A 20,267-nucleotide genomic window follows, 5' to 3' on the forward strand; every position below is an offset into this window, starting at 1 on the left:
GGAGGAGGAGTTGGAGGTGCTGGACGTTGCTGCTGAGGGGGAACAGAGGAGCGCAGCAGCAGTGGTGCGAGGGTGGAGAGATGAGGAAGAGGCTCAGGGGCCATAGGAGGAGGACGCTGACTCTGATGTCTCTGCTGGATGGACCACCCTGTCCCCCATGGCAGCGCACATGCTGTGCTGCCTGCGCACAGATGCCAGGGTCAAGCAGATACAATCGAGGGAGGACGCCTGCATCAGCATGATCCTGGACCCATGGCTGAGGGGGAGGTGGGCTCAGTTTCTGCCTGCTAGAGGCCGTGAGCAGCGAACAGGGGAGTTGCAGGAGATCCTTGTTCGGTGATTGGAGGAAGCCTTCCCACAGCTTTCCACCCCCGCTGTCCCTGTTCAGCCAGCACAGCAGCCGGTGCCTGTGGACAGCAGCAGCGTCAGGCGCCCAGGAGACCTGCTGTCATTGACTAATGCACTCTAAATGATGGTAGAGCAGCCGAGAGAGGAGGTGCATGCAGCAGCCACCTCCTCTCAAAGTCACAGCCAGTGCATCACCCAGATGGTGGCCGACTACATGGGGTCCTTCAATGGGTTTGACACCGGCAGCGTGTACCCCATGGAGTACTGGGTGGAGCGCTTGAACATCTGGAGTGAGCTGGTGCAGTACGCCCTGGAAGTCCTGTCTTGCCCCCCTTCCAGCGTGCTGTCCGAGAGGTGCTTCAGTGCGGCCGGTGGTGTGGTCACTGAGAAGTGCTCTTGTCTGTCCACATAGGGCGTGGACAGACTCACATTCTTTAAGATCAACCAGGCCTGGATTGAAGGCACGTTCCAGGCACCTGTTGTCGGCGAGAGGAGGACATGAGGTGCCTGGGAATTATTCTTTGACATCAACCTTCAGTCCCTTGGTCTTGATAATTTGGCCTGGTTTTTCTTTAGTTGCTGTGGTAATAGCGCTAGGTACCATGGCCCGTAACATGTCTGCTGCTGCTACACATCACTCCTCCTCCTGCTGCTGCATTTATTTATGAATTTATTTATGCATTTATTGTATTTATAAAGCGCCAACATATTACACAGAGCTAATTTTCATCCTCATGCTGTCTGTGTTACTACCGCTAGGGTCCACAGAATACATTGCCTGCTGCCATACGTCACTCCTCCTCCTCCTGCTGTTGCTGATGTATTTATTTATTTATGAATTTATTTCTTGTATTTATAAAGCGCCAACATATTACGCAGCGTGATTTTCATTCTCCGGCTGTCTGTGTTCCCACTTCCCACCGCTAGGGTGCACAGAATACATTGCCTGCTGCCATAAGTCACTCATCCTGCTGCTGCTGCTGCTGTTGTATTTATCCTCCTGCTGTCTGTGTTCCCACGGCTAGGGTCCACAGAATACATTGCCTGCTGCCATAAGTCACTCCTCCTCCTCCTGCTGTTGCTGATGTATTTATTTATGAATTTATTGTATTTATAAACTGGCAACGTATTATGCAGTGCTCATTTTCATTCTCCTGCTGTCTGTGTTCCCACCGCTAGGGTCCACAGAATTATGCCATGCTACACTAGCTATTACGCCACTACATTAGCTATATACTGTTGTAAAAAAAAAATTCTGAGGTGTCTGGGTTGAAAACTGTGCTGTCCCAGTTGTGGTGAGGAGGAGGAGGAGTGACGTATGGGAGGAGGATGAGGAGGAGTGACGTATGGGAGGAGGAGGAGTGACGTATGGGAGGAGGAGGAGGAGTGCCGTATGGGTGGAGGAGGAGGAGTGACGTATGGGAGGAGGAGGAGGAGGAGGAAGATTGAAGAAGAAGAACCAGATGATGATGATGAAGGAGAAGAAGAGGACGAAGAAGAACCAGGTGAAGAAGAAGATGAAAAACCAATTGAAGATGAACCAGGTGAAGAAGAAGAAGAACTTGAAGAACCAGATGCCAGTGAAGAAGATGAAGATGATAGTAATGATTGATGACGAGAAAGATGGTAAAACAGAAAAAGAAGACGGTGAAGAAAAAGATGGAGAGAACAGAAAGAAGAAGGTGAAGACGGTGAAGAAGAATAAACAAGAAATGCAGAAAAGAAGTTTTCCATCACATTTTGTTTTTTTAATCACACCTATTTAAATGCAATTTCCCTTAAAAAAACGCATCCCAATTCATGAACACAAATTTTTATGCTAAATTTGTTACCGAACACGAACCGAATTCGATGATCGCGATCGAATTTGAATCCGAATTTGCCCCGGACCCGAATTCGAATGTTCCCGAATCTAATTTTGGTACATTCGAGCATGCCTAATTCTGACATATTTTGGTGAGTTATGAAATAAGAATTTTAAGCCTAAAACAATTTACCGCTTTTGACTCATAACTCCAGACAGAAATGCACCACCAGGGAGGTTAAAATCTGGTTTACTCAGCTTCCAGCAAAAACAAATAACGGAAAATTGTATACTTACCTACCGGTAATTTTCCTTTCCTGCTGTAGTCATGGCAGCAAACGAATGGGTAGTCCTGCCCCAACATACAGGTCAAATAGCTATAAATTAAAGACTCTCCTCTTCCTCCTCGCTTTTTGTTTCTAGTCAAGCGAAGTATAAGTATCCTAATGAATCCAAAAACTGTAACATACACAACATACAAACTCCAGTATACAACCTCCAATTTAAGTCATAAGCATGTTCTCCAATTTTTACATTTCCAACTTTCTTCAGGATTTGCACTCTAGCGGTGGGAAATCCCTATGCTGCCATGACTACAGCAGGAAAGGAAAATTACCGGTAGGGAAGTATACAATTTTCAGTTTTCCTGCAGTATTCATGGCAGCATACGAATGGGATTTAAAGAGACACTGAAGTGAAAAAAAATATGATATAATGAATTGGTTGTGTACTATGAATAATTACTAGAAGATTAGCAGCAAAGAAAATATTCTCATATTTTTATTTTTAGGTATATAGTGTTTTTTCTAACATTGCATCATTCTATAATATGTGCAGATTACACAACACTCTGCATTCAAAATTATTCTTTCAGAGCAGTCTGTGAACTAATGACCTCTCCTCTGGCAGAGAAAAAGAAAACTGTTCACTTACAGTTGAGATAATAAAAGTCAGAAGACAGCCCTCTCCACGACTTTGAAAGTCGTAGAGATTAATGGCTTTTTTTGCATAGAGATAACAACTGGAGTTTCTTAACTCTTCCTGTACTGGAAACAATTACACTGATGTATCTGATCTTAATGTTTTATTTCTTAGCTGTGCTACACATACAAATCATAATATCATCATAATATCATCATTTTTTTTTCGCTTCAGTGTCTCTTTAACTAGCATAACCAATAATTAGGGTGGGAGAGAAAATTTGCAGTGCAAAACCAAAAAGTTTGTCTTTATCTGACACAACAGAGAAAATTCTCAAAGACCAAAGAAAAAAACTTGAGGGTCCACTTGGAAACTTAAAGATACTCTTAGTTTTCCTCTTAATTAACAAAAATATGACATTAAACTCAATTAATAACTATGAATTCAATACCGAACTTAATACAGCAGTTCCAAAGTCTCTTGTTGTTCGGATCGCCAGATCCACTTTATAATGTTGAATGAAAGTATTGACAGTAGACCAATTGGCCGCCTTACAAATTACATCTGGGGATACTTTGGCAAAGGCCACCCACGATGATGAAATGGCTCTGGTAGAGTGCGCTGTTATTTCTCTTGGTGGTTCCTGACCCTCTGCCTTGTATGCTAAGGTAATCGTCTTTATGAACCACGATGCAATCGTCCGCGCAGAGACAGCTTCCTCTTTCCTTAATCCAGAAGGACATATGAAAAGTCTGTCAGCTTTCCTTATCTCCTCTGTTCTACAAATATAGAACCTCAAAAGAGTTGGAATATCAAGAGTGTAAGGATTCTGTTCTTTCAACAAGGTACATGAAGGAAGCATCCACTCCTGATTGAAGCGAAAACTTGTTGGCACCTTTGGAATGAAGTGTTGAACCGGTCTCAGGACCACTATCATTAAACAGTGTAAGATAAGGACTTTTATATCCTAGTGCCTGTATTTCGGATACTCTTCTGGCCGATGCTACAGAAAATAACCCTTTCTATGTGAGATCCAGCAAAGTACCTTCATGTACAGGTTCAAATGTTTTTTTAGTTAAAGCTTTAAGCACCAGGGGTAGTTCCCATTGTGGAAAAATATTCCTCTTTGGAGGTCTTCTCTTATTAACTGCTTTAAAGAATTGTATGATTAGTGGATGTGCGGCCCATCTTATATCAGTCAGTGCAGAAATCGGCGATATATGTTCCTGTAGTGTATTCAGGCCTAGATTAAGATCCAGGCCTCCTTGTAAGAACTCAAGAACAGTGGCGTCCCTACAATCGAGCGCAGGGGGGCGTGGCGCACCGGGTGTCAGACACCCAGGGGGGTGTCGCCACGACCCCCCACAGCAGCACAGCCGGAGGGAGAAGCAGGGCTAGAAAGAGGGGCTGTGGAGGTAGCGGTGGGGACCCCTCCTTCTGTCTCTCTCTCCCCCTCCAGGATAGCGGCGACAAGTGCAGGGCGGCCGGAGGCAGGGCCGTGCCTGGGCGAGTGCTGTGGGTGCATTGCACCAAGGCGCCGAGCTGTGCTTGCCCCCAGTCTGATCTTCACCGGTGCCCGCTGCCTCCCCCCGGCGGGCGGCCAGATAGAGCAGGCGCCGGCGCTAGGACCTAGCGGACACCGCTCATGCGGAAGTGACATCACTTCCGCATAGCGGTGCGCCCGCCGCCCGCTCTAAGGTCGGGTCGCCCGCTGATAGAGAGGTCTGCTGCTGCTGGGAGGTGAGGGGTCCCTGTCGCTCACTACCTGCCTAGCCTGGGGGCACCTGTCACTCACTGGGGGTCCCTGTCACTCACTACCTACCTAGCCTGGGGGCACCTGTCACTCACTGGGGGTCCCTGTCACTCACTACCTACCTAGCCTGGGGGTACCTGTCACTCACTGGGGGTCCCTGTCACTCACTACCTACCTAGCCTGGGGGCACCTGTCACTCACTGGGGGTCCCTGTCACTCACTACCTACCTAGCCTGGGGGCACCTGTCACTCACTGGGGGTCCCTGTCACTCACTACCTACCTAGCCTAGGGGCACCTGTCACTCACTGGGGGTCCCTGTCACTCACTACCTACCTAGCCTAGGGGCACCTGTCACTCACTGGGGTTCCCTGTCACTCACTTCCTAGCTAGCCTGGGGGCACCTGTCACTCACTGGGGGTCCCTGTCACTCACTACCTAGCTAGCCTGGGGGCACCTGTCACTCACTACCTAAAGGGCTCCCTGTCACTCACTACCTAAAGGGTTCCCTGTTATTTACTACCTAAAGGGGGTCCCTGTCACTCACTACCTAAAGGGGGTCCAGGCTGGCTACATATACTGGGGACACTGGCTGTTTGTCATTATGTGCATTTACTTGTGAAAAGCTGTCTCTTATTATGTGCATTTACTGGTGAAAAGCTGTCTCTTATTATGTGCATTTGCTGGTGAAAAGCTGTCTCTTATTATGTGCATTTACTGGTGAAAAGCGGTTTCTTATTATGTGCATTTACTGGTGAAAAGAGGTTTCTTATTATGTGCATTTACTGGTGAAAAGCGGTCTCTTATTATGTGCATTTACTGGTGAAAAGCGGTCTCTTATGTGCATTTACTGGTGAAAAGCGGTCTCCTATTATGTGCATTTACTGGTGAAAAGCGGTCTCTTATGTGCATTTACTGGTGAAAAACGGTCTCTTATTATGTGCATTTACTGGTGAAAAGCGGTTTCTTATTATGTGCATTTACTGGTGAAAGGCTGTCTGTCATTACGTACATTTCAGTGTTCTCTCCAGAATTTTTTTCCAGCCGGGTGGCATAAAAAAGTAGCTGGGTGGGTTGGGATGGCACGGCACAGGGAAATTTGGCGGTGTGGAAAATTTAATGTGCACCAATTATGTACTCTAGTGTTAGTGTAGTGTGCATAACTAAACAGCCGCTGCTTACAAAAGGTGCACAGTAGTGTTTAACATAGTAGTGGCCGAACTAGTGAAGTATCGTGGTAGCAATACATCACTACCACACAGCTTTATACATCACTACCGCACAGCTTTATACATCACTCCTGCACAGCTTTATACATCACTACCGCACAGCTTTATACATCACTACCGCACAGCTTTATACATCACTACCACACAGCTTTATACATCACTACCGCACAGCTTTATACATCACTCCTGCACAGCTTTATACATCACTACCGCACAGCTTTATACATCACTACCGCACAGCTTTATACATCACTACCGCACAGCTTTATACATCACTACCGCACAGCTTTATACATCACTACCGCACAGCTTTATACATCACTCCTGCACAGCTTTATACATCACTACCGCACAGCTTTATACATCACTACCGCACAGCTTTATACATCACTACCGCACAGCTTTATACATCACTCCTGCACAGCTTTATACATCACTACCGCACAGCTTTATACATCACTACCGCACAGCTTTATACATCACTCCTGCACAGCTTTATACATCACTCCTGCACAGCTTTATACATCACTACCGCACAGCTTTATACATCACTCCTGCACAGCTTTATACATCACTACCGCACAGCTTTATACATCACTACCGCACAGCTTTATACATCACTACCGCACAGCTTTATACATCACTCCCGCACAGCTTTATACATCACTCCTGCACAGCTTTTCTTAGCTGCGGACGTTATTTAGTTACGCACACTAGCGCGTATTGTGCATGGAAACAAAATTAAGCTGCATTGATTTATTAGCACGAGCAACAGGAGATTGCTCGCACTACATCCTTTGATGAATCAACCCTCTTGTCCTTTGTTTTACACGGTGTACATTTACCACTTCCAGTTATATTTTTAGCATTTTTTTTCTTTTTTTAACTTTTTTTTTTTTTATATTTCCTGAATGTTATTTCATATGCACGATTTCCCCCTGGGGGGGGGGGGGGGGAGGAGGGGTGTTCGTGGGGTATTGCAGATAGTGTGCAGGGGCCATATATAATGATCATATATAGACCCTGCACACTGTCTTCAACACCACGCCACCCCCAACACCCTGACCGCTGGTAATATCATGCTGCATATGCAGTCAGCCACCCTGTCAGCCACCCCAGCGCATACAGTCACAATCAATGTCCGTGCACGCAGCCAGCCTGAAATGGCTGTCGGCTTAGCCTCGCACTATCACCGCAGCGTGTCCGGCTGTTACGACATGCCGTGATCTCTTGCAAACAAAACAAGCCGCGCTACTCCTGAATCAGTCTCTTTGTTGTACGAGATCTCGCGCTTCCCAGCGAGCCCGTGCATTCATTGGCTGGGAAGCGCGAGATCTCGTGCAAAGAGACTGATTCAGGAGTAGCGTGGCTTGTTTTGTTTGCAAGAGATCCCGGCATGTCGTAACAGCCGGACACGCTGCGGTGATAGTGCGAGGCTAAGCCGACAGCCATTTCAGGCTGGCTGCGTGCACGGACATTGATTGTGACTATGCGCTGGGGTGGCTGACAGGGCGGCTGACTGCATTGGTGACAGCCGGGCGGTAATTGATCTTACCCGGGCGGCGCGCCCACCTGTTTGGCCCTGGGGAGAACACTGCATTTACTGGTGAAACGCTGTCTCTTATGTGCATTTAGTGGGGAAATTTTGTCAGTAAAAATAATCTTTTGTCAGTAAATTTTTAGGTATTTGTCAGTAAAAAATAACGTGAAAGGTTGGCAACACTGGCAGGCTGCGTGGCGCAACGGGAAAGATACAGGCAGCCCACCTCACACTTGGGCTTGGCGGGGGGAGGAGCCGACGATAGCGAGCGAGAGGAGGGTGGCCACAAGCAGCCATAAATACGCAGTGTGTGACTGCGTCGCACTCGCAGAGCCTCTCAGCCTGAGTCAGTCCAGAGACTCGCAGGCAGCCAAAGCCAGCCAGGAGCAAGCCCATGGAAGAGGGGTAGGAATGGGGTATCGCATGCATGCGTAAAGAGGTGGAAGGTGTGGGTGTGATGAGGCAGGACATGGGTGCGGTTATGTGGTTGGGCGCGGTTAATTTAACCACTCCCATAGGCGCCAGAGAAAATCTTGCACCCAGGTGCCAGGCTCTCACCCCTGGGCGTATGGACAATTACTTCCCTGATTTCCGCGTTCCAAGCGTGGAGCGCAGCGTCATGACGTTACAGGTCTCCGTCTTCAATGCCGCCCACTGTGCTTCCTGATTAGCGGAAGCACAGTGGGCGGCATTGGAGGCGGAGACCTGTAACGTCATGACGCTTGGATCGCGGAGATTAGGTAAGTAATTGTCCATACGCCTCCGGCCGCCCCGCACTTGTCGCCGCTATTCTGGAGGGGGAAGAGAGAGGCAGAAGGAGGGGTCCCAGGTGAGGGAGGGGGGGGATATTTCCCCCCTCCCCACCGCTACCTCCACAGCCCCTCCTTCTAGCCCTGCTTCCCCTTCCTGGGGCTCCTACACTGGGGGCAACTATACTAGCCATATTGGGGGCAACTATACCAGCTATACTGGGGGCAACTATACCAGCTACACTGGGGGCAACTATACCAGCTACACTGGGGGCAACTATACTAGCCATACTGGGGGCAACTATACAAGCTTACTGGGGGCAACTATACTAGCTATACTGGGGACAACTATACTTACTGGGGGCAACTATATTAGCTATACTGGGGGCAACTAAACTATACTAGCTATACTGGGGGCAACCAAACTATACTAGCTATACTGGGGACAACTATACTGGCTGGGGCAACTATACTAGCTATACTGGCTGGGGCAACTATACTAGCTATACTGGGGGCAGCTATCCTGGCTGGGGGCAACTATACTAGCTATACTGGCTGGGGGCAACTATACTAGCTGTACTGGCTGGGGGCAACTATACTAGCTATACTGTCTGGGGGCAACTATACTAGCTATACTGGCTGGGGCGACCATACTAGCTATACTGGGGCAACTATATTAACTATACTGGGGCAACTATACTAACTTCATTGGGGGCAACTAGCTTCACTGAGGGCAAGTCTACTAGCTACACTGGGGGCAACTGTACTAGCTATACTGGGGGCAGCTATACTGGGGGCAACTATATTACCTACACTAAGGGCAACTATACTAGCTATATTGGGGGCAACTATACTAGCTATACTGGGGCCGCTATACTGGAGGGGGAAGAGAGAGGCAGAAGGAGGGGTCCCAGGTGAGGGAGGGGGGGATATGTCCCCCCTCCCCACCGCTGCCTCCACAGCCCCTCCATCTAGCCCCGCTTCCCCCTCCTGGGGGTACAGCCTCCATATCACTCTCATCCCGGGTTCACTTTAAATTAGTTAGCTCCGCCCTCATCTGGTCATGGCCATGCCCATTTTTCACCGCAGCGCGCTTTGCGCGCCGCAGGTTGTAGCCACGCCCATTTTTTTGTTTGGGGGGGGTGTCTTTTAATACCCAGCACCGGGTGTCAAATGCCCTAGGTACGCCACTGCTCAAGAATATCAGTGTCTCCAGGTTCCAATTCGATAAGCCCCTTTTCTGACATGAACTGTTTACATTTGTTCCAGACTATTATAGGTAACATTTGTAGTCGGTTTCCTGGCCTGAAGTAAAGTATCTTGTACCGCCTGTGAGTAACCTAAGCCAATTAACTTGGTCCATTCAATATCCATACTTCTAACCTCAGCCTTCCCGGGTCTGGATGTAGAAATAATCATTGCGATATTATGTCCCGAATCTGGGCCAGTGGTGACGGAGGTTCAATTTTTAATTGGTTTAATAGTGGTATCATGGTCTGTGCGGCCAGTCCGGTATTATTGCCATTACCTTGACTTTATCTGTTTGAATTCTGCAAAGAACCTTCATAATTTTTATAACTTCACATCTACCACACTCTAACTCTCTGTCAATCACCCTTTTCACAGTCCTACCTTATGTGTCCCCCCACCCTGTAGACTGTAAGCCTCGGCAGGGCCTCCCCCACCCTTAGTGTGTCCTTCTTAACCCCAGCAATTACACCCTTCTCATGGACTAACTCGTACTTGTAATGAACGTTGGAGAGGCAGCTGCGGTGAACCGCGCTACCACCGCAGCTGCCTCCATCTCTCTGCCTAGCATTTTACCCGTGCCTCGGGCGTCTAGCACACCGAGGACAGGTCTGTCAGCCGCACATAGGGTCTCATTGTCGCGTGCGCGCGCACACAGACTGGACCTTTATGCGGAGAGGAGGCCCGTCAGCTGACCGGCCGGTCGGCTGACGTCAGAGGTGACGCTCGCCACTCCTCATTGGTTGTTAGGGGTTGTTAGGGGTAGGCGTGCCGGAGGGGTCTCCTCTGCTTCATAAGCCTAGCTGGTTCACTCGCAACTTGTCTGCTGTTGCAAATACTTCGTGTTAGCGCTCAGACCTTTGATAGCTTAACGTGTAGCATTGATAGACTGTATTATATTATCTGTGTATGACTCTGGCTCGTTCTGACTACTCTTCCGCTCAGTGATTCTGTACTTCTGCCCATCTGATCTTGCTGCCGACTCTGCCTGTTAAACCTTCTTGCCTTTGCCTTCTGATTTTGTACTGTATCTGTCCGTCTGTTGTAGTCTGACCACTCTACTCTCGCCAGAGGGCCCTTGTCTCTGGTGAGGGGCTCTGTACTGTTAGTACCCACCAGCTCCTCTGGTGAGGAATAGCTAAACCTATCAGTACTTACTGTTGCACCAAGCACTATACCTTGATATTAGCTATCACATCAGTTGTTAGCTATACTTGCATTATTGGTGATTCTGTTGATCACCACATAATCAGGTATAGTGTCTGGATTATTGGTGATACTGCAGATCACCTAATAACCAGACATCTGCTATTTGCTGACACCAATTGTTACACCGGGTCTCTGTAAACCACATTTTATACCCCGATTGTATGTATAACCTTTTGCTATGTTGTATAACCGTTTGCTACCTCTCTGTCTGTCACCCCTTGTTGCAATGTATGTATCCCTATTTATTGTCCAGCGCTTTATAAATACAATAAATAATAATAATAATAATAAATAATTAATGGTATCGGGGGAGGGGTGGTAAACATAGCCCAGAGCAAAGTTCCAGTGACATGTCAGAGCATCCCATTGCTCTGCCTGCTGTGTCCTGCATCTCGTGAAGTACCTGGGGCACTTGTGATTCTGTGGGCTTGCCATTATGTCCACCTCTGGGATGTGAACTGCTTTTTTTTTCACAATACATTTTTATTGAATTTAAAGCAATAACAGTAACAAGCATTCAGGTATAAATTGCATCATGGTTCAATGTACATGACATGTATAAACAGAATGTAAAAGGTATTTGAGAACACATAAATCAAGGATATACTGTATATTCCTGCGTATAAGACTACTTTTTAGCCCTTAAAAATCTTCTGAAAAGTTGGGGGTCGTCTTATACGCCGGGTGTCATTGATGCCGGGTGATACGCCCTATCCTGTTACCCCCTCTCAGATCTCCCTGCTGAGCGCAATCTATTCTTCCATACCGCTCTGATAAACAGGTAGACAAGGAGAGCTGACCAATGCAACAAGTCAATTGACTATATACTGTTATATACTGGGTAAAACATACAGTACAGCACCAGTATCTGTTCATACATAGCACCAGCACATGTTTTTTTTGTTTTTTTTTACTTCGGTGTGCGTTGGAAGAGGGGTAGTCTTATACGACGAGTATATCTCAAACTCTATATTTTAACTGGAAAAGTTGGGGGGTCGTCTTATACGCCCAGTCGTCTTATACCCCGGAATATACGGGTAGGTCACAAGATCATAAGCTACTGTTTTCTACTTCTATGAACCTATACCATACTCTATCTTCGTGGGTATACATATAACAAAGATTCTGATCAATATAGATGTGAGACATCAATCTACCATTTAGAAAAGTGTCATCATCTTGTTACCACCACACGGTATATAATGTATAAGGTAACAAATTTAAGAAACCAATAAACCAAAAACCAATATAGGGTCTAACAATGCAGAGGTGTGAAAGTACCAGCAGCTCTTTACCTGGTATTTTCTTGTGGTAAGGGGAGCTGTTGTGGACAGTTTGTCTCATCAGAGGGATAGGGGAAGGGGAAGGAGAGTGTGGGGGGGAGCACCAGGGGGAGGTATTCTATCCATTACGTAGAATAGGGAGGTACCACTAACAATCTGTGTTGGCAGGGAATACTTCATATCTCATTGTACTAAGGGAGAACTAGTATTAGAGGTGGAGACTTCAACAAAAGAATTTACTATTTCTTTCCAATTAATAGATTGGAGAGGAGGCTATAGTAGGGGGTTGGGATTTAATCGGAGACTGTGTTCCATAGTTAGGTTACATTGCGTGGTCTGAATTATGGAAGGCAGGGAAGGGATATGTTCAGATGCCCATTCTCCTAAAATAGCTTGTCTTGTGGAGCATAACAAGTGCACCACTGGTATTTGGAAATTAATAGGAAATGTTTTAAGGCCTATAAGAAACAGGGCTAGTTCTGGACTTCCTGTTATCGGTGAGCCTGTTATTGTCGTAATTATTTGAAAAATAGCTTGCCATAAGGGCTTGATCTTGGGGCAGTCCCATAATAGGTGAAAAGCCTTACCTATCATATCAACCCCTTTCCAGCAATAGGGGGAATGATCGGTAGAAAAGCTGGCTAACAAGCGTGGAGAGGTATAGAATTTATAGATCTTCCTTGAGGTCTCAGGGTGAGTGGCACATTTAGATACCTTTTTAAGGTCGTTATGGGCCTTGATAAAGATATTAGTGGTTATTGGGGTCTGCATTTCTGAGGACCAGTAAATAGCATTTATCCAATAAACTGACTCGTTTATGCATCATAGTTTGGTACCAGGCAGAGATGCCTCCTCTAAGCTGGATTTGGCTGTCTAACATTGCAAGTAGTTGTCGAGGTATAAGGATTTCTGTTAGAGGGTATGCTGTAAAGCAGTGTGCTATTTGTTGGTATTGGAGGAAGGTGGATTCAAAACCTGGAAATCTCTGGGATAGAGTCAAAAAAGAAAGAAGTTTATTATGTGAAGCAATTTGCGATAGTGTCTGTATACCCAGAGAGTTCCATCCCTGAAATCTAAAGTCTCGAATAACTGCTGAGAGTGCAGAAATCTTGATGGGAATTGATTTATACTCAGTGTTGGGTAACAAGTTAGTGAGCATGTCAGCCCAAGATTGTATAGTGACTTGCACAATTGGGGAAGTTGAGAAGAGCAGATCTCATTTGCAGCTACTTAATAGAAGCAGTATGTGAACTGCTTTTAAAGATTGAACTGTTTGTTGAGCACATTGCATAATCGGTGTCACCTCTCTCAGCAAGGTCATACTCCTTGTTCCCCCCTGGTTCTGGATATATGCAACTGCTGAGGCATTGCCCATTCTGACAATGACATGTAAACCCCTCAATTCCTTCGAAAAATGTGTGAGTGCCAGAAGTGCCGCTCTCAGTTCTAAGACCTTCGCTGTCAAGTTCCTGACCTGAAACTTCCAACAGCCCTATATTTAGTTGTCTTACATCCAAGCCCCCCAACACACACAAGCAATAGAACACAGCAGTACATGCATCCAGCTACATTTAAGTGGCCAGCAGGCGCTCGTCAGCCAATCAGGATGCACTATCATACACCCTTTACCTGCCATACCACATCTAGCAACCATTAGCATTCAGGTGGGAGGCTTCAGTTGGACGCCATCGCAAGATTGCAGGACCGCCCCGTGCAGGCATCCCTCCCACAGGGGTCCCTCCCTAACCGCTCACCTGCCCGCCATGTCCTAGAGCTGAAAGAAAACGCTTAAAAACACACGATTGGTTCACACGATGGCCAGGGGCCCCGGACCTCTCTCACTGGCCAGGGCCCCAAGGCCAACACGCGATACCTGGAGGGGAGTGCAGGTGGGCCTGGACCTCTCACACCCAGGCTCTGGACCTCTCACATCCAGAAAACCCACCAACACTGCCTCCATACTGAATGCTAAATTCAACACACACAAGCAATAGAACACAGCAGTACATGCATCCAGCTACATTTAAGTGGCCAGCAGGCGCTCGTCAGCCAATCAGGATGCACTGTCATACACCCTTTACCTGCCATACCACATCTAGCAACCATCCAAGCCCCCCAGCCTGTCATGCTGGCATCCAATATTAATATTGCTGACTGCGACACTGTTAGCAGAAGGTACTTCCTTAGATTTTTCTTCTCCAACCACCAGGTTAACTCTCATTTGAGTGGTTATCTGCATCAGAATAAATCTTGTTGTTCCATAGCTTCAGGAACTCACTTGAAATATTCTCGAGTGCCACATTGCCCACCTGACCATAGGAATGTTCGAGGCTAAAGTTCCCATTAGCCTTAGATATTCCTCGGCCGTCCAATATTGTTCTGCAAGGAAGTGAAGCACTCTGGTAATTTCTTCCTCTGGTAACTTTATCACATTTTCTTTTGTAGTGAACTGTGCTCCAAGGTAGACTAGCATCTGTGTTGGCTGTAATTGACTCTTTTCCCAGTTCACTATACATCCAAAATCTTCCAAGGTTCTGATCAGTTTTACTAAACGCCTGAAGTACGCTATACCAGTTACCAAAACCCTTGTAAACGTCCGTGGGGCCGTTGAGTTTCCAAAGGGCAAGCTTGTGAATTCGTAATGGTTGTGTCCTATTGCGAATCTGAAGTACTTTTTGAAGAGCTTGTGTATAGGAATGTAGGCGTCGGAGAGATCCACCGATATTAACCAATCTTGGGGTTGAATCACCCTTGCCATCGTATACATCGATTCTATTTTGAAACTGAGTTTTTCTATATGTTTGTTCAGACGTCTCAGACCCAGGACTGGTCTCAGGTCTCCTGATTTTTTGTGATGAAGAACGGAGAGTAAAGGCCGCTAAATTTTTCCACTTCCGATACCTGTACCATGACATTCTTGGTTAACAAGTCCTGTACGTACGATGTTATTATATGTAACTTTTCTCTGTCGTGAGGGATCTTCGTTGCCACAAATACGTTTTCTGAAGACTGGAACACGAATCTCCATGTGTGACCTTATTTTATCATGTCTAAGACCCATCTGTCTGTTATATACCTCACCCACACCTCCAGGAACTGTAAACGGGCTCCCACAGCAGGGGTGTGGGCTGGCGAGTCCTCAGAAAGACTTTTGCGTTTGATTGCTGATCTGGCTGTTTCTCTGTTTAGTGATCTTTGAAAGTGAAGTCTGAGCACCTTGCCACTATCTCCTGTATCTGCTTCCCCCCCCCCCCCCCGACAGCTGGGTTATCTCGGCCTCTGTAACAAAATGACCTTCTATCTGAAGTTCCTTGTTGTCTTTTCCCCCTTCTCTCCTGAGGTATCAGACCACTTTTACCACCAGTGACCCTGGAAATAGCTGTATCCATGCCTTCTCCGAATAAGTGTTTCCCATCAAATGGAATCTTGCACCATGTAACATTGGAGTTACTGTTGGCTGACCAATGTCTCAACCACATAGCCCTTTTACCTGTAACAGTGTGTAACATAGATCTGAATGCGCACCTCACCACATCGATAATGGCTTAACCTCTGCCGCCAATCTGAACTTTTCTAGTGCAGCAATGAGAATATCTTTATTGTATTCTTCCCTCAAACCAGTCTAAATATTATCTGTCCATGACTGTAGAGGCTTAGCTATGGACATTAGCGCAACGCCAGGTTTGCAAGCTGAACCCATAGTGGACTAAGCTCTCATTGAATCAATATCCATTTTTCTTTCTAATGCGTCCTTAAAAGATACAGAATCCTCTAGTGGAAGCACTGCATGTCTGGCCAATGTGACTATAGATGCATCCACTGTAGGTGGTGACTCCAATTTTGCAGGAAGTTCTCCTTCCAAAGGGTACAATTTAAAGAATCTACTTGCAAGTTGTGGCTTTCTATCCAGTCTTGACCATTCATCTTTTTAAACTTTTCCCAGCGATTGCAATTTTGGTATGCAATGCACTGCATAGCAAAATTGTGGCAAAAAAATCACTCTGCTGTGCGATTGCGTTTAAGTAAAAATCGAATCGTGGTCGTGGTAGTGGAAATTACCTACCGCGATTCCTATGTTATTAAGCAAACCATAGCGATTTAAAACTCACTAGCTGTTTGCAATTTTAAGATTCAGCATTGTAATCGCCGCTAATGTAAAAGGGCCCTTAAGGGATTCCGAAACGGCTTGTTTAACAATAGTCTGAATGTCAGGCAATTCCTCCTCTTCATAAATAGGTAATGAATATAAGCAATTTGCGCACACAAGTTTGCCAGGTAATGTATAGTCTCCACAAGCCCAGCAGGTATTTTTGTCAGGGGGGTTAATAGGTTTAGTCTTGCTGGTTGATTTGGACCCAGAGCATGAATCATCTGCATTATTCTAGGATTGGTCTTTGCTCTCTCTAGAAGTAGAGGGGCTGCAGAGACAAAGCAAAGCAATTACTTTTGCTATATTGATGCACTCTTTTAAAAAGAAAAAAAATACTTAAACATATGTGACATAATCACGCCCTTACCCATCAAATGCTAACTATATTCCAGGGCTTCTGACTCCATGTCTCAGCAACTAACAGCTGCAGAGAAAGCATGGAGCATAAATGTGTGCAGGCAAAAGTAAATCACCTCCAGGCAAAACCAACATCTGCAAAACAAACTGACCTTCCAGCCAATAAACGCAAGTTTCCACAGACAGCAGCACTGCAAAACAATGATAGAAACATGCCTGAAACTACAGAGGAAGCAGGAAAAAAAAAACAAGCTGAAACATCCCCAAAGCATTATGCATGTAATTTTACCTGTTCCCAGCAGCAGCAGAGATCGCGACAGAGCAGCAGAGCGTCCTCCCAACTAGAATCCAGCGTGGAAGAGAAAAACCCTCCATCATGTTATACTTCCTGGAGGGCAGCCCTGCATCACTTCCTGCCTGTAGAACTCAGGAAGAAAGCTGAAACTGCAAGTCATAGTGCAAAGAGACACAACTCCCTCCCTGCACAGCCATTAGAGCCCAGGTAAAACAAATGTTTGGAAGCAAATAATTGCATGTGGAGACAGAGCTCACACTAACCCCCCCAGCACATGGGTCCCCCACAAGCACTCTACAATTAGGTATTCCGGGGGGCTTCAAAGCAGGAGAGGCTGAACCTGCCTGGACTGCTGCAAGAAGGCAGCAAGATAAGGGCAAAAAATTTAAAATGATTCCCATGAAAGGGACAGACCTGTTGTGTGGACAGGAAATAAAAAAGCGAGGAGGAAGGGGAGAGTCTTTAATGTATAGCTAACAGACCTGTATGTTGGGGGCGGGACTACCCATTCGTATGCTGCCATGACTACAGCAGGAAATTGATAATTTCAGCACTCTTGTGTTAACAAAAGTGTTTGTTCAGCCAGATAAAAGTGCTTTGGCTTTTATTTACTCTTCAGGAGAGCTATGGCTGCATATGACTGCAGATCCTGCCTCATTTGTATTAATAAAGCACCTGGTTCATAAGCCTTACATTACAAAATAAAAAAGTGAACACAAAGCAAGTTCTAACTAGGCTCAGTACTATATGTACTCATATTTATCTCATCGTGTCACTGCAGTTCAGGGACTTTAACACTTTATAAACCAATGCACTGAGTAGCATGAACAAATCCTCAGCATTCTGTGTGAATGTGGTAGTAAAAAAAAAAAAAGAGGAAGAAGAAAAAACAAAACAATGTGCATCAGAACATTTGTGGCCAATACATTTTCCACACTCAACACAAGTGTCTAATAAGCAGCAACTTATGCCAAAAACATTTCCCACACTCAGCACATGAATAGGGCTTCTCACCAGTGTGAGATCTCTCATGTTTGACAAGGTTTGATTTCTCAGTAAAATATTTCCCACACTCACCACATGAATAGGGCTTCTCACCACTATGAAATCTCTCATGTGTGATAAGATAGAATTTATGATCAAAACATTTCCCGCTCAGCACATGAATAGAGCTTCTCACCAGTGTGTGATCTACTATGTTTAACAAGATCTGATTTCTTTGCAAACCCTTTCCCACACTCAGCACATGAATAGGGCTTCTCACCAGTGTGAGATCTCTCATGAATGACAAGCGTAGATTTACAGCTAAAACATTTCCCACACTCAGCACATGAATAGGGCTTCTCACCAGTGTGAGATCTCTCATGCCTGACTAGACGTGATTTACTCACAAAACATTTCCCACACTCAGCACATGAAAAGGGCTTCTCACCAGTATGAGATCTCTCATGTGTGACAAGATGTGATTTCTTAACAAAACATTTTCCACACTCAGCACATGAATAGGGCTTCTCACCAGTGTGAGATCTCTCATGTTCGACAAGATGTGGTTTATCAGCAAAACATTTCCCACACTCAGCACATGAAAAGGGCTTCTCACCAGTATGAGATCTCTCATGTGTGACAAGATGTGATTTCTTAACAAAACATTTTCCACACTCAGCACATGAATAGGGCTTCTCACCAGTGTGTGATCTCCTATGTTTAACAAGATCTGATTTCTTTGCAAACCCTTTCCCACACTCAGCACATGAATAGGGCTTCTCACCAGTGTGAGATCTCTCATGTGTGACAAGACTTGATTTCTCAGTAAAACATTTCCCACACTCAGCACATGAATAGGGCTTCTCACCAGTGTGAGATCTCTCATGCCTGACAAGATGTGATTTACTCACAAAACATTTCCCACACTCAGTACATGAATAGGGCTTGTCACCAGTGTGAGATCTCTCATGAATGACAAGCGTAGATTTACAGCTAAAACATTTTCCACACTCAGCACATGAATAGGGCTTCTCACCAGTGTGAGATCTCTCATGTTCGACAAGATGTGATTTATTAGCAAAGCATTTCCCACACTCAGTACATGAATAGGGTTTCTCACCAATATGAAATCTCTCATGTCTGATAAGATATGATTTATCAGCAAAACATTTCCCACACCCAGCACATGAAAAGAGCTTCTCCCCAGTTTGAGATCTCTCATGTGCGACAAGACTTGACTTATGCCTAAAACATTTCCCACACTCAGCACATGAATAGGAATTCTCACCAGTGTGAGATCTCATGAAAGACAAGACTTGATTTATGCCTAAAACATTTCCCACACTCAGCACATGAATAGGGCTTCTCACCAGTGTGAGATCTCTCATGTCTGACAAGATGTGATTTCTGTGCAAAACATTTCCCACACTCAGCACATGTATAGGGCTTCTCACCAGTGTGAGATCTCTCATGCCTGACAAGTGTTGATTTCCATGCAAAACATTTCCCACATGTGGAACAGGAATGAGACCCTCCAACAGGGGGAGAGCTGTGCTGAGTATGAGGCCCCTCGGGGTTAGACAGGTGAGGGGAGCCTGGGGGAATATTTGGGGTAACCAGGATATCTGCAGGAGACTCTTGTCCAGTGACATCACCATCCGTTGTACAGTCTGTGGATACAGAGAGACGAGTCTCTGAGAGGTTCCTGATGCCGTGACTCCGCCCTGCAAATAGAGAAACACCATCACTTCCTGTTAGAGAATTCTGAGGGGAGGAACAATTATCATTAGGGATGAAAGGAAAGAGGATGGTCGGCACTGCTGTACAACTTCCTTTATTTGGCAATGTGCAGACAAGTAGGCTGTGTGTTACATCATCACCTCACAGTCCATAAGAAGAGACTAAACACGTACCGGTGCGGGGGTGGATAATGGTGGGTGCTGGTTGCTGGGAGCCTGACGGCAGTTTCACACACAAGCGCTTCTTCAGAGGCTATGACAAGGGGGCGGGGCTATATCTGCTCTAGTTGGAGAAAGTGCTTTACTGTAATAGTAACCTGCAATCCAAGATAACAGTGTGGGGAGGTCAGGGAGAGCGAGGCCAAACAACACGGCCGCTATTCCTAATGGAATTACAAGACCTGCTGCAGCAGCTGATTATACAAGCCACTAACATAATATTCCATGATGAATATAGGTCAGGCCATGCAGAGCAGAGAATCTGGCTGACCTCGTCCTCATATACAACAAGGACTGCCTGATTAGGGGAAGCCGGGGTTAGGAAGGTTCCTCTGTGCACGCTACACGCGCTAGTGGCAGCATAGTGTGCGTTACTTAGCAACGGCCACTGCCTTGACTTGCCGCGCGGTAGTGATGTATTGCCCCTGTGACACTTCACTA

The 20,267-nt window shown here is 46.0% G+C and overlaps 1 protein-coding gene and 1 pseudogene across 1 annotated transcript in view; both read right to left on the bottom strand.

Moving 5' to 3' along the window:
- The window catches only part of LOC137537221 (uncharacterized), a 256,733-nt gene that overhangs the window by 225,975 nt on the left and 10,491 nt on the right, over positions 1 to 20,267 (bottom strand). The window lies entirely within an intron of this gene.
- LOC137535487 (zinc finger protein 84-like) lies at positions 11,320 to 19,248 on the bottom strand (annotated as a pseudogene).

Source organism: Hyperolius riggenbachi, chromosome 10 (genome assembly GCF_040937935.1).
Source record: "Hyperolius riggenbachi isolate aHypRig1 chromosome 10, aHypRig1.pri, whole genome shotgun sequence".
Taxonomy (NCBI): domain Eukaryota; kingdom Metazoa; phylum Chordata; class Amphibia; order Anura; family Hyperoliidae; genus Hyperolius; species Hyperolius riggenbachi.